Raw genomic sequence first — 11,627 nt, forward strand, 5'->3', positions numbered from 1 at the left:
TCTCTCTCTCTCTCCCCCCCAAGCTGTGGGCTTGAAAAGGTATCTTCACTTCTCTGAATTTTAGTTTCTTCACCTGTAAGCAGCCTGCCGCCTAATCATGAGAATGACGTGAGTCTATTAGCCTCAGTAATCACGAGAGCTGCACAACAAAGACCGCAAGCTTCGCGACTTGAAACAACGCCCACCTATGGTATCGCGGTTCTGTTGGTCCGAAGTCTGAGTGGCCTGAGGCAGGTTCTCTGCGGAGGGGCTCATACAAGGCCGCAGTCAAGATGCCGGCTATGCTGAGCTCTTAATTGGAGGCCCTGCGGGAGAATCTCCTTTCAAGCTAACCCAGATTGTTGGCAGAATTAATTTCTCTGTAGCTGTGGGGCTGAGGTGCCCATGGCTTTTGTCAGCTGGGAGCCACTCTCTGTTGCTGGGGAGCACCCACCTTCCTTGTCACACGCTCCCCCCCAAACCCGAAAGCTTCAAGCCAGCGACAGCCGGCCCAGAGTCCTCCTTGGGTTTTAAGCCTCTCCGACTTCCCCTTCTGCTTCCAGCTGGAGAAAACCCTCTGCTTTCAAAAGACTCGTGGAGATTGGAGACAATGGTGCGTGTATATCGCTTAGAACGGTGCCTGGCATTTAGTAAATCAAGGTTGACTTCAGGACAAATACAGCCCAGGATACCTAGAAGGTTCTGAATCGGCTTTTATGGAATAAATGAGTGCATGAATGGATGCAGGAATGAATGAGCAAATGGGGAAAAAAAAAAAATCAGCTGTGAAGTTGAGTTCCTATTTTGGAGGGCAGAGGCAGTCAGCGAGGGACATCTCCAACAGCGAGGGGACGTTCTGATATGAATCCCATCAATCCACACAAAGTGAGGATTCAATTAATACAGCTACTAAATAAGGTTTCGTCCTGCAGCGTGAGAGTACCTGGGGTGCATCATCTGAGCCCGGCTTCTCTGCTCGGAAAGCATCCCGCTCCGAGGCCCCGGGAAGTCTTACTGGCAATTACAGCCAAAGGAGCAAAATTCTGTCTCTAGGCACCTCCCCCCTTCAGCTTCAAGCTGCTTTTGGGATCGTTATGTTTCTCCAACACAGGCTCTGCGCTAGGCGCCCAGCTCACTTCCTACTGCAGGAGGGGCCAGGAGGTGGATTCTGGATCTGGCCAGAGGAAGTCTGGTGATTCTACCCTTAAAGTCTCAAATCCTTGTCATTTTAGCGGTCATCCGAGCATCACTGAATTGTGACAACACCTGTGAAACAACTCAGGTACCAAAGAGAAACAGAACAAAGATGAAACCTGGTGTCTGATGGGCAACAGTGCACTTGGTAAACTTACAAGCACCCCTGGCTTCCAGACCTCCTCCAAAGGGCTTTTATAAGTTCCTGAAAATGCTTTAGCATTGGGTTTTAATTAAACATTTAATATGCATCATGCAAATGTATTGATTCTGCCAAGGGGAAAAAAGATGAATCTTGTTATTTGGACATCTCCAGCTAAGAACACTCATCTTTTCCTGGGGGTTACTAATGGAGCCCCCGGCTGCATCCAAGTTTGAACAGCACTGCAGGAGCTGGGGAACATCCTGGTCTGCAAAGTCACTGGCTCAGAGCAGTTCTGTTCATTTCAGCTTCTCAGACTCTGTCCTAATACTAAGTATGTAGGGCGATGCCAGCTGTTGAAATTAACGTGAAGCGCTTAAAATGGGCCCCTTTGTCATAGGGTCTCCTTCTGTGTTCATCTCTTCCCCCTTCCCATTACTCTAAAGTTCTGATCTCTGAAAAGGATGATCCAAACTACCTGGAAAAATACTTTGAGGAAATGGCTCAGTGTACAAGATCATACTATCTGCCTCACCCAGGAGGTTAGGATCCCACTAAGTTGGTATTTATTGACCAGAATTTTGGAAGAATGAGGAAACTGGCATATCAAATATTCTCATTTACTGCAGATCAATCACAAACTCTTTTGATTTCCAACCTTGTTGTTCAGATTTCTTCTAAATTCATATAGGCCTCATTTCCTGCCTTATTAAAGGGGAATTGGCTAAAACTCTTTGGTAAGAAGGGGTTGGAAATACCCTTGGCTGGTCTCAGCTCCGGTATTCATTGAACAAGACAGTAGCCATAGAGTAGTGGTTCTCAACTGGATGATTTTGTCGCCCAAGGGACCTTGGCAATGGCTGGAGATATTTTTGGTTGTTAAAGCTGGGGAGGTTTGGGGGGCAGGAGTTGCTACTGGCATCCAGTGCATGGAAGCTAGGGATGCAGAAACATCCTACAACACACAGGATAACCTCCTCCACAAAGGATTATCCATCCCCAAATATCAATAGTGCTGAGGTCGAGAAGCCCTGATATAGAGGCAAAAAAAAAGGTTTCTAATACAGGCTGATATATTAGATGGTCATCTAGAAGGAAAGATTGAAAACAAACAAACAAACAAAAAGCCTTTGATACGAGAATCCGGTGGGGAGTCTGCCATCAACCAGCTGTGTGGCCTTGAGCAACTTAATACATTGAATATAGTGAATTCGATTTATTTACGCATTCATTTGGGCAGCTTTGTGAAGAATGGCACGTTCTAATCTAAGCAGAGGAAACAAAATAAATGGTATGTGCAAAGGCTCAAGGCGGGAGAAAGCCAGTGTCCAAGGAAGGCCAGAGTGACTGGAGAATAATCAGCAAGAGGGAGGGAGAAGCAGGGGAGATGCTTCTGGACCTTCTGGACCTTCTTCTGGACCTTCTGGACCTTCTGGACCAGAGCTGTGCTTTTATTCTGGGTGTCACGACCCAGCTGATGCTTTAATATCAGCTGACTGGACAGGACCTTGTCTCTCTGGTTCCCTATACAGGCTCTAAAAGTGTCTGTTGGGTGAGAGACCCTGCTCCCTGCTGCTGTGGTGAGGAGACCTGACCGGAGGGCAGGGACAACACTGGGGGCAGAGAGACCACTCAACAGGCCACTGTGTGGTCCCACAAAAAAGAAAACAGCGGGGCAGTTCCTCAAACAGTTAACGTTGTGCCACCATGTGACCTAGCAATTCCACTCCTAGGTATGGACCCGGGAGAAAGGACAACATATGTCCACCCAACACCTTGTACACAGCTGCTCATAGCAGTGTTGTTCGCAATGGCCAAAGGGTGGAAACAGCCCAAATGTCCATCACCTGGTGGACAAAGCAACAAAATGTGGTGTATCCATACAACGGAATAGTACTCCGCCATAAAAAGGAATGAGGTACCCACATATGCTACAACGCAGATGAACTTTGAAAACATTAAGCTAAGTAAAAGAAGTCAGACACACAGGACCACATTTTGTATGATTCTGTTTATATGAAATGTCCAGAAGTGGCAAATCTATAGAGGCAGAAAGGAGATGGGTGGTCGCTGGGGAGAAGGGGGAATGGAAAGTGATAATAGGTACAGGTTTGGAGGGGGCGGTGATGAAAATGCCCGGGAATTAGATGGGGGTGGGGTTGCACAACCTTTGGATACTAATGGCATTTGTGGGGAGGGAAAGCCAGCAACGGAGGCTGGCTGCCTGCTTTCTCTGTTGCAGCTGCTGCCGCTGCTCTGTTCTCTTCCTTACAGAGTCACATTCAATGACTACATGACAGTTTTCCCCACATCTACCTCTTTCTTCTTATTGGAGTGTAAGCTGCAGGGGAGGAAATGCTTTGAGGAAGGGAATTTGCTTTTTCAGAGGAATCAGAAAACTTTCTTCTTGGTGACCTTTCCACCCTTCATTGCCAGAAGAGTTTGACCTCTGACCCCAGGGATGCTGGGGGAACAGGCTCCGGACAATGGAGCATTACAAATGCAGTGGGTTTTTCATGGACAAGATGTGGTACATTTTAATGCAGATGGCTTTCCGCAGGTAGTAGTCAATGTACAGAGAATGATGGTGCTTCCTTTACTTAGAAACTTATCTTAGCTTTTCCTACACAAATAAGTGTCATTTCTGGTAAAGTCAAAAAGAGAAAGAACATTCTTTTGTGCTGATGAGAAATGAAGATAGAAAAAAAAAAAAAAAACGCAACTCAGGAACACAAAACTCATGGACATTAGGCATCAAGTTGTCATGTCATTTTGGGAGGAAGGGTGAGTTTCAATCTGGTTTTAATTATGCTGACAGATAACAAACACACTTCTGTCCTCACAAGAGTGTTCAAGGCTGGGGCAGGAGGCGACTTTCCTCATCGGACCCTGAGACAAGGAGATGCCCTCTGGCCCCAGAGGCCCCCCAAGAAAGACAGTCGCTTACATTCACAGCAGTAGCTAACTTCCAATGTTATTGACTTTTCATTCATGTAATAAACCACATGCCTTTGGAGTTAAGAAGGGGATGAAGGTAAGATTCCATCCCTGCCCTCAAAAAGCTCACAGGTATATGGAGATAAAGACAAACAGTCAATGATAAACTGTAGAAGGACTATTCAAAGGGTGATATGAGAGGCATCCATTGATTAGGAGGTGGGTACACCGTGTGGATTACCAAGGTGAGCGCATCGTCAAGATGCAACTGGCCTTTTAAAGGGGCCCCGATAAACCATGCACTGGGGGTACTGGGAAGAGAAATAAGGGACTTGGGTCATTATTTTCTTGTCTTAGGTTCAAACGTCATCTAAGGTCTGCACTAGAATCGAAGGACCTGGGTTGCTCTCCTGGGATTTCTCAAGGCTTAGGTTAGACCGCCAGTCCCATCTTTCAAGCGCCAAGTGGTTTGGTGGCTCCACTCCCTCAACCAGGCAGCCCCCACCCCTCCGGCGGCCCTGGCTTCCCATCAGGGGAGACAGACAGGAGGCGGGTCTCGATTCCCAGGCTCCCACCCCTCCCCACACGCCGTGCGCCCTCCCTCCCACGCCTGCCCGCCCGCACGGTCATCCTGGCTGCTTGTGTGGAAGGCTGTTCACCACACACTGCTCTGAGCCCTGGCTCCTTGCCCCACAAGGCTCCCCTGCAGCCCCCTGGGGACTCGGCACCCGCAGAGGCTCCGCTGCCCAGGCCACTGCCCTCACACACCACACGTCCTCCTTTCCCAGGCCCTGCTGCCCTCCCCTCCTTGGCTGGTGGCCCATCATGGCTGACCGACAGCGGGTCTGTGACTTTCTTCCTTCCTTCCCGGGCACAGACAGGGTGGAGCCGTCGGGGGGGAGAAGCCGGGCTGTGGTCTCCCTCAGCATCCCCAGGGCCCCTCCCAGCTTCCTGGTTGCTGGGCTCACAGGCGCAGAAGGAGCTGGCGAGCCATCCCATCTGCAAAACCAGCTTGCTACCAGCAGACAGAACAAATGTAATGTGGAAGTCACCAGGAGAGTAACCAGGGAACCCTGTGGACTGTGTCATCTCCACGGAGTGGCTTTGCCCGGTCCTCTCAGACTCCAAGCCAATTAGAGCCTGGCTAGTTAGTTCTGGGCCCTGAACAGCATTTGTGGGGGAAAGGTCACTTTGGTATATACGACTTTCTTTCTCCCTAAGCCACAGAACTTCCTCCAAGGAACAGGCACTCACCTCCGGTTCTCAGAAGCAGAAGAGGCCAAGTCACACATTTCTATGAATTCTCTCAGAAAGCCGATGATTAGTAATAATAGCAGTAGCCGTGTCTGTTGATTGAGCGCAGGTGCCAGACTCTTCACAGATCTCGCCTGTAAGGGAGCCTCCCAGAGATGTGGGGAGCTCCTTTCATAGCTAAGTCAACAACATCTCAGCAAGGTCAGTGAAGAGAAGCAAGGTCGTCTCTTGCAGAGCACAGGCCAGAAGTCCAGAGGGTCAAGATGGTGCCCCGGCCCCAGCCGACCCAACGCGGCTTGGGCCAGGCTCATCTGCCAATGGACATTCCAAAGCACTGTACCAAAGAGTTACTAGCTGTAATGACAAGGCACGTGCTGGTGGATGATTTGATTGAAATGAAGTGTCTGTACGACGAGAGTGGTGCCCCCAGCAGATATACTGACACCTCCCAGTGCCTCCCAAGTTGGAAATAAGAAGGAAACCAGTTTCTGGCTGCTGCGTGCCAGGCACCGTGTGGGGTTACTGCCACACGCTTTGAAATAGAAACAGCTTTGAAAAACGTGGATGCACATATAGAAGTGTAGACTTCTAAGACATGGTTCTGTGTTCCTCTGATGCAGCTCTGACATTTTACGGAGAAGAGACTCCCCTAAACATCTTACCCAGAAGGGTTAGTTAACACAAGGTGTAAGTACTGACTCCCTAGTGCAATGAGAAAAGCCCTGCCTCTGAGTGTGTCGTCAGTAATTATTCCCTAACCCTGCAAGTTGTGCAAGGGTATGTGGCCTTGACGACTTCAAACCACAGCAGGTTGCCCTGACTCGACTGTGCCTGAAGACAACATAAGCACAGTTTTAAGCCCAGGCTTTAGTTTTTCTTGTATCTTCTCCCTTGTCATTTGTTTAGTATGTGTTTTCTCTTCCCAACTTCGGTTGCGTAACATCAGGATTTGTGCCAAACCTCTGTAGACAAGGATTTGGCAATAGGGGCGCTTGCAGTGAGACTCTGTCACTGTATTTGGAAAAATTAGGTGACCAGCCAGTTGGATTTTGTTTCTAATAGCTGGGAAAGATCATCACAGCGCAGAATGATGGGAGTGTTCATTCACCGGCACCAATGAGCTCTAAACGGGGGTCAACAAGACACGCCTTTAAGCCTTCAAGGGAATATTCCATTCCATCCAAATCCATTGGTTCTCGCAGAACCACAGGAAACCAGTGAGAATGAGCCAGTCAAGGTGCCCTTCTGTCTGTGAGATGTGTCCCGTCCCGATGAACCTTCAGGAAGCCTCAGCAAAGTTGTTCAGGAGGAGTTTTCTTCTGCAGGTGAAAGAGAATAACCGCAGGGAATTCCACAGGAAGCAGATTCCCCTCGAGAGATGAACAGATGGATACCAATGAGGGGAAAAATTATATATTTTTTTCATTTCCCTGAGATTTTCATTTCTGGAAAAGCAAAACACGAAATATGCTAAGTGCCGGGGGCACCAGGGGCATATCCACAACAAGGGTTTACCTTTATGTCGCATTTTCCAGTTTTCTTACTTAAAGCGGGAGGATAATAACACTGGTTCTTTCTGTCACCAATAAGCTGTCCTACGTGTATTCTAAGGGGCTGATGTTATGTCTAAGGGGCAAAGATGCGTTTGTGCCTGTAAGATACTGGAAAGAAGTTCAAAAACCTACTGCTTCGATGGACTTTCCCATGTCCCCTGGAGCTACTAAAAGAAATTTGTACTCTGTACATAAAAATGGGTGGATGGATGCATGGATGGACAGACGGATGGGTGGATGGATAAATGGACAGGCAGATGAAATGATATACGGATATGGACGAGTAACAGGGTTTGTTATCCCTCTGTCTACCCGACTAACACAAAATCTGACACAGGACAAGCTTTCAGTGAGTAAAGACCTGACACTTAAGGATTTCAGTGAGGGTCAACTGGTCACTCCCTTTCAAGACTTGGGCTGGGGGAAAACTCAGAGTCATCTTACGTACGTTGATATTTGTTCATTCATCAAAACCTAGGGATTCAGACTTGTCATTGGTGTCTTCATGCATCAGTGACGCACGTGAGTAGGTCCTTGGGGGTAATTTGAGGATCCCTGCTCCTCCAAGACAGTTTCCAAAAATCCTAAGAGTAGTAGGATGAAAAGCAAGAGTGGGCTAGAGACCAATTAAAGAAAACTTGCCTTCTTCCAGGTCTGTCATGAGAAAGTCTAAAGAAAAATCCCAACACTCTTGCTGACGACCTCTAGTTCCTTGCTCAAGGCACTGTCCCCATCAGAGGAGATGTCCCCATGGCCTGAATCACCACGAGTCCATTTTCAAGTGCATTAACCTCAGAGCCCCACATTCATGGAAAGATGATGCAAAAGGAATAAAATTAGGACCAAAAAATAAAAGTCAGGTGTACATGTTTCATTTTGCAGCGAAATCTACCCTTCCCTTAATTCAGGTTTCTGTTTGAATCACCCGAGGGGATGATATTTTAAGACCATATGATGCCGGAGTTACCACTGAGATCTCCACATTCCTCTCTAGAGGAAAAGTTCTCTTAAGATCGTTCGTTGTTAGTGCTCCGTGCCTGGAGATGTTTTCTCTCCCTCTTGGCCAAACTCTTTCTGGACAGTGTTCGGTCTTACTGTGGTAGAATTTGAGTCTATTCTGCAAGCTTTCACATAGGAGCACCTAGAATTAGGTGCTGGTATGAGTTAGCTTGAACCAGGATGCAGAGGTGAAACGTAAGACCCTTGGATCTTGGATCAAGATGCTCTCAGCATCATGAGGGGAATAGAGAGTAAACAGGCAATTACAAAAGTCTAGCAGGAGACCCTTGTGATGGAAATGGTGTGCATCCTGACCATGTTGGTGGCAATCATACAAATCTACGCATGTAATAAAGTTGCATTTTATTCCTTTCAGCTGCACGTGGGTCTACAATTGCCTCAAATTTTCAAGAAGTCAAATATATATGGATAATTGCAATGCACAGTCCCAAAGGCCGTGCTGGCGTTGGAGCATAGCGTGGAGACATACCGTCTCACTGTGATTAGGAGAAGCAACCAGAGAAGGTCTCCCAAGGCAGGGGACCTCATCACAGGTAAATGCGAGGACGTGGGAAAGGCCATGCAGTGTAGACATTGGCCCGTGCCTCCCCCGCAAGCCGGCGCTCCCACCAGTCTACTGCTGCCTCTCTGGGTTTGTGCCACTTCTTTCAGACCTAAAAGAATGTCTGCTTTAATCTGTAGCAGTCTCCCTTTCTCCCCCTCTCTTTTACAGGTCATTCAGTTGTCAAAGAAACTGCAGCCTTTGTCTTATAGAATTCCCCATATTCTGGATTTGAATGGTTGCTTCTTTGTGGGGTCTGGATCATTTCTCTCTCCGCTGTTATCTCCTGATAGTGGTAATTTATCATCACCATCATCATCATCACCATCACCACATTATACCAAATCATCCCAGCGTTGTTGGAAGGGTGAGAATGTAGACAATCGAGTGCTAGCTTCTAGAAGTCTAATTCCCCTCTCGTGTAACTTTAAACCAAGCCTTTCTTCCCTGCGACGTAGAGCACGGACCACGATCTCATGTTGGTGCTCAAGTTTGGGGAGTGATTCCCGTACAAAGACAGTGCACGGACTTATGCAATGGCCAAGAAAGGCCAGCCCTGCAGCTGCATTCAGAGCAGGGAGTTTCTGGAAACAGACCTTTCTGACGGTAAGTGCCAATAAAGCTGGTGGGTGTTATATTAATGACTAGGCTCTTAGTCACCTCAAGGGAACTGAGATCAGATGACACCAGGACGGTAGAGGGAGGTGAGATATTCGCAATTTGGATTGCAGATGTGAACGTAATTTCACGGGCATTTTCATAATCGTTCTTATGCTTCAATTAAATGCCTCACATACTACTGGCCTACAAGCTGGGAGGCAGGGGGTGAAGTGAGGAAATCCAAGGTTATTTATTTGCCTTAAAACCTATGCTCTGAGAAGGCCAGGAGAGGGGATATACCTCATCTTTAAAACACAGAATCTTCACTTCTCAGCTCAACCTGTGCACTTTAGCACTCAAAAACAACCCACAAACAGACCAGTGCATAATCGTGTGTAGCAAACACCAATTCAGGGGTAGTAACAGAGATTTCAAAAATGTCAAAGGCACTTTTATAAAAGGAGGGGAAAAGATTAAGTACAAAAGCCCTGTACCATTTGCCTTTGACCCTTAACTCCTTTTCCACCTGCCTGTAAAACAGACTTCCTGGGGTCTTTTCCACCTGAAGGGTCCAATAAGACGGTCTTAGGGACACACAGGGTCAGCCTCACATCTCTAAACACCCACTACCAGTGGAAGCCAGAGGGCTATAGGTCTAGAAATTTCAGCTCACCTGATCTTTCCCCAAACTTTCTTCTTTTGATTATTTGTTCTTCTCGGGTGACCGAAACAAACATAGGAATGTAATAATAATGATGTTGCCATGGCAGAAACAGGGTTCTCAGATCAAAGGATTCTCACTGTACACGTAGAATGACTCATTTGGTCAGCTGGTCAACATTTATCCAGTACCCGTCGTGCTCCATGCTGGTGATAGGTGTTCTCGGGACGGATACAAAAATGGACCACTTCCTTGGGAATTCCCTGGCGGTCCAGTGGTTAGGATTCCGAGCTTTCATTGCCGAGGGCCCAGGTTCAATCCCCGGTTGGGGAGCTAAGATCCCACAAGCCAAGAGGCACAACCAAAAACAAACAAACAAACCAAAAAATGGACCACTTTCCAATGCCTTTCCTGATATGATATATGATATGATTTTACATACAACGCTATGTTATATAATACTATACTAACTTATATGATACTATGCTATACCGCATTGCATTATATAGTATCTTATAGTATCTGTTATTTGTCTATGTGTTTCTGGTATGTCTCCCTCTCACAATAGATAATATGATGGTTGGAGCATGAACTTTGCCGCCATGCTGGATTCATACCTTGTACCACTCACCAGCTGAGAGACCTTGGAAAATCTCCCTCACGTTTCTGTACCTTAGCTTCCTTCTCAGCAAAATGGAAATAGCAGCACGTATCTCTGAGGGCCGTTGTGAAGAGCCAGTGAGCTAAAGCCAAGGACAAGGCCCGGGTGAGTAGCATGTACGTTCTGGCTGTTGGGCATGTTGTCGTTTGGTGAGGGGCCCCATGCTGTGGAGGACAGCTCCTCCGTCACACTCCGTGATTTCCCGTGTCCCTGCCCGTCCAACCCCTGTGGCAAAGGGATGAAATATGCTGACTGACTCAGGCTTAGACTCATTTCCCGCGTCCCTGCCCACCCCATTTCTGAGTCTAAGTCTGAGTCAGTCAGCATATTTCATCCCTTTGCCACAGGGGTTGGATCAGGGTGGGCGGATAACCAGTCACATGAGCCAGACCACTTTGACCCCAGCCATGACTTTGATTTGCCCAACTGGGGACTCAGACCGCGTCCCATTGGACCTGTTGGAGCTGGAGCTGCTCCCACAGGGAGCCCTGGCCTGGAGTCCAGGCACAAGGTGGGTGAGGAAGCCAGTGCCAAGGACATCGTGTGGCTCCTGCCTGCAACCAGCTCTGTCCCTGCACCTTTTGGGCACGTGGGCCCATAAGGTCCCTTTCTCCTTAATTCAGTTTAGGTCACAGTGTTTTCACCTGCAACACAAAGAGAGCCAGTAGTTGGCGCCCCAGCATGTGCTGAAGACCTGGACTGGAGGAGCACGTAGAGAACTCAGAGCTCACACGGCGAGCAAGCAGCAAAAGCCCGCCTTGAGCCCGGTTCTGCCCAACCACTACACCATGAGCTCCCAGAGCTCCAGCAGGCTCCAGAAGGGAGGTCAAGATACACCTGTGGGGATCCACAAAGAAAAGGCAGGAGTCGGAGACGGCTTCTGGAAGCAGCGGCAATTGCATTAACGACCAGCCTTTATTAAATGCTGATCAGATGCCAGTCCCCGCGGTCAGAGCTCCATGGAGCCTTGCGCCGGAGCTGCGCCTGGGGGATGAGCACAATTTGGGCATGTGGAAATGGGGGCAGGCGGGCTTTCGTATTTGAAGATGACGAAAGAGTGTCCGGGTCCCTCACCGCCCCGGGGG

The sequence above is a fragment of the Lipotes vexillifer genome, unplaced genomic scaffold (assembly GCF_000442215.2).
Source record: "Lipotes vexillifer unplaced genomic scaffold, Lipotes_vexillifer_v1.1 scaffold443, whole genome shotgun sequence".
NCBI classification, from domain to species: domain Eukaryota; kingdom Metazoa; phylum Chordata; class Mammalia; order Artiodactyla; family Lipotidae; genus Lipotes; species Lipotes vexillifer.